The sequence below is a fragment of the Plecotus auritus genome, assembly GCF_963455305.1.
Source record: "Plecotus auritus genome assembly, chromosome: 8".
NCBI classification, from domain to species: domain Eukaryota; kingdom Metazoa; phylum Chordata; class Mammalia; order Chiroptera; family Vespertilionidae; genus Plecotus; species Plecotus auritus.
Genome location: NC_137782.1, coordinates 64,764,341 through 64,767,768, shown reverse-complemented (window position 1 = coordinate 64,767,768; position 3,428 = coordinate 64,764,341).

The window sequence follows — 3,428 nt, the reverse complement described above, 5'->3', positions numbered from 1 at the left end:
AGAATAAAAGACAGATACAGGAGGCTGGATGCAATTTTATAGTGAAAATATTTGACAGGAAGGTTTCCAGAAGGGGAAAAGGTTGAGAATCTTCAGTACGAAGGTTGCCTTGAGGTGGTAAATTCTAACAATTTAAATTCCTCAATTATAGGAGAAATAATGGTTGAAGATGAATCCACACAGCACAGTTGGTTGTTTTCAGCACAGTAATGTAATTCAACTTCTGATTGTTTGCATTTCTTTCTGCACATTCCTTTGTTATCCTCACACGTAATTGCAAATTTCATTGGCTTAATTCTGGGGTATAATCTTTTCATGCTTCCTGAAAAAAAATATGGCTATGGTTAGACTCTATGCACAAGAGATGGAACCAAAATCATCTAGATTCAAACCCGAGCTCTGTTATTTACTAGATCTTGGTCTTTGGAAAGTGATGTCAGCTCTCTGTCCCTTTGTTGCTCTCATCTGGACAATGGCAATAATAAGAAAAGACTGCTTCTTTCAGTTATTGTGATTATTAAATGAGTTCATATATGTAAGTTCTTAGAATAATGTCTGACACTTATTAAGAGGTAACTAAACATTAGGTTTTGTTGTTATAATTGTTGTCGTTCCCATTGTTATTATTATTAGATAAAGGTATTTTTCCAAGAGTTTATGACTACAGGCTTGGGCAAGTTCCCATTTGCCTGAATAGATATATGTTCTCAATGCTCAGCTTGTTTGAGATAGCCAGGGTTTATTACAAATTAGGACATACACATGTTTATCAGTGCCTCCGTGTTTTGAAATAATAAGCATGTACTACACATGACACCTTCTGTGCCTTGTCTCCCGCAGAAATAGTACTTATACCAATGGACACAATAGCAGGGACACATGCGTACAACTCAATTTATTCCAAGATCTACAAACACACACAAACCCTACATGGACACGTGTGTGTTTGCAATACACACCCATAATTGTGTATTCACAACCTTGTATCAATGCATAGGCAAGCAAACCAGTCACTCAGATTATACATGTGTATCCAAGCCTTTTGCCTGAAAACACATTAGTGATACAATTTCTGGCATACAGCTAGCATATCTATCAGCACTAATTAGTAGCAACAGCTGGATTTCTCAAAAAAAAATAAATAAAGCCTTTAGAAAGAAAATAATAACTACTAGCAATCATTTAACACCACTTGTGTCAAGAATTTTTATATGTTTCTTCAATGAAAACTATCATTATATCTTTTTTTTTTCAATTAAGAAAACTGAAGCACAAAGAGATACCATTTTTCTGCTGTGGTCCCCAAATTGGTAAGGGAGGGAACCAAGATTTAGTTTCTGGTCCACATGACTCAGAAATCTGGAGTGACATCATCAGCAAGATGGTAGACAAGAAAGTTTCAGGTCCTCATTTCCCTCACAGAAGAAACTAAATAAACAACATGTGGACCAAAGTAGCTTTGTGAAAAGGAACTCCAGAACCAGTTAAGAAGCTGCATTAATCAAGCAAACACCTAACAACAACAACAACAAAATTCACACTCAAGAATGTTAGGAATATTTATGGCATTTTTGCTCTTTTTCCCCATCTACTTTTTGGTGCAACATGGCATGATCAAGAAGAAGTCACCCAATTCTCAGCTCTTCCACCAGGATGGAAAGGAAGAGTGGAATTTGCTTACAATATTCTGGGTAGTGTTTGAGCCACCTGAGGAACTAGTGTCTGCCTTATTTGACTCAGAGGATTGAAGAAAATGGGGCATAATTTGGACATCAGATTGGAGGCTGCTGAAAGCAGTGGTGGGCACTACAGCGTGTTGAGACTATAGTCTCATGGGAGCCTCAGAATAAACTCCTAAATATAGGAAGCAAAAATTGATAGAACTGAAGGAAGCAACAGACAGTTTTCGTGGTCCCAGATGGTTCCCTCTGCACCAGGTGGCATCCATGACACTAGTTTCCCAGTGGGCTTCCAAAAATCCAGGTCCCCAGCTCACCCTGGCATCTGCAGGCTCCATGGCCCCAGGCATCATCCACAGCACCAGGCTCACAGGAACTGAGCTGCTCTCTTCTCCCTCCCCCCCTCCCCTGGGCTCACTCTGAAGCCTGCTGGCTCTAGTGGTCTCAGGAGGCTCCCAGGCCTAAGGCAGCTCTGGCAGCACCAGTCTCCCAGAAGACTCCTGCAAATCCAGGCCACAACTCACCCTGGCATCTACCAGCACTAGTGACCCAGGCATCCCCAGTGGCTCCAGCTGGCTTCCTCAGTTCCAGGCTCTCCAAGGGCCCCTCTGAACCCAGATGCCTGTCAGCTCAAGCAGCCCTAGTAGCTCAGCTGTCCCATGTGCCTACCACAGCTCCAGGAAGATTCCTTGGCTCCAGGGTCCTAGAGGACCTCAATGAACCCAGGCCTCCAAGCTACCATAGCATCTTCTGGCTCCCATGGCTTCAGGTAGCTCCAGTGGCCCCACGATCCCAGTGGGCTCTGACAAACCCAGACTCCTAGCTCACCCCAACACTGGGCAGTGCCATGGAATCAGGATTCTGGTGGGCTTCTATAAACCCATGCTTTTCACCACAATACCAATTGGCCCTTGTGACACTATTCTTCCAGTGCATCTCAGAACTGACTAGTTCTTGCAGATATGGGTGCCTCCTAAAGTCCCAAGCTCCCCCCGCCCCCCCCCAAAAAAAAAACAACACCACTAGCAAACCCAGGCTAGAGAGGGGCATCTGTGAGCACAGGATTCTGATGGGACCCAGTACCAGGCTGACTTCTGCCATCCCAGACTTTTGACAGCCAAACTAGCCCATCCCAACACTAGGCCATCCCAACACTAGGCCATCCAAAATTCTAGCATTAAGCCTTTCTGGGAATACCACTGTATGGCCCACCCAGAAGGGCTGATTGGTGAAGGGTGTTGCCTTCTAAAGTTAGTCTGTAAAGACTTTTCTTTTTTCTTTTTTTTTTTTCTTGTAAAGACTTTTCAAATGCACAGACACCCAAGCAAATACACAAGGATAATAAATAATCAAGGAAACATGACACCACAATAGGAAACTAATAAAATTCCAAAGATTGACCCTAAAAAATGGAGATCTATGAACTGTCAGACAAATTATTTAGAATAATTCTCAAAGAAATTTAGTGAACTATAAGAAAACAGACAACTAAATGAAATTAGAAAAATAATTAATGAACAAAAATGAAAAGTTCAACAAAGAAATATAAACCATTAAAACACACACACACACACACACACACACACACACACACACACACACAACTCACACATACACAGAAATCCTAAAGTTGAAGAATACAATGACTGACCTAAAGAATCCAGTAGAAACCTATAATAGCAGATTTGACCTAGCAGAGGAAAGAATTAGTGAACTATAAGATAGGTCATTTAAAATCATACAGTCAAA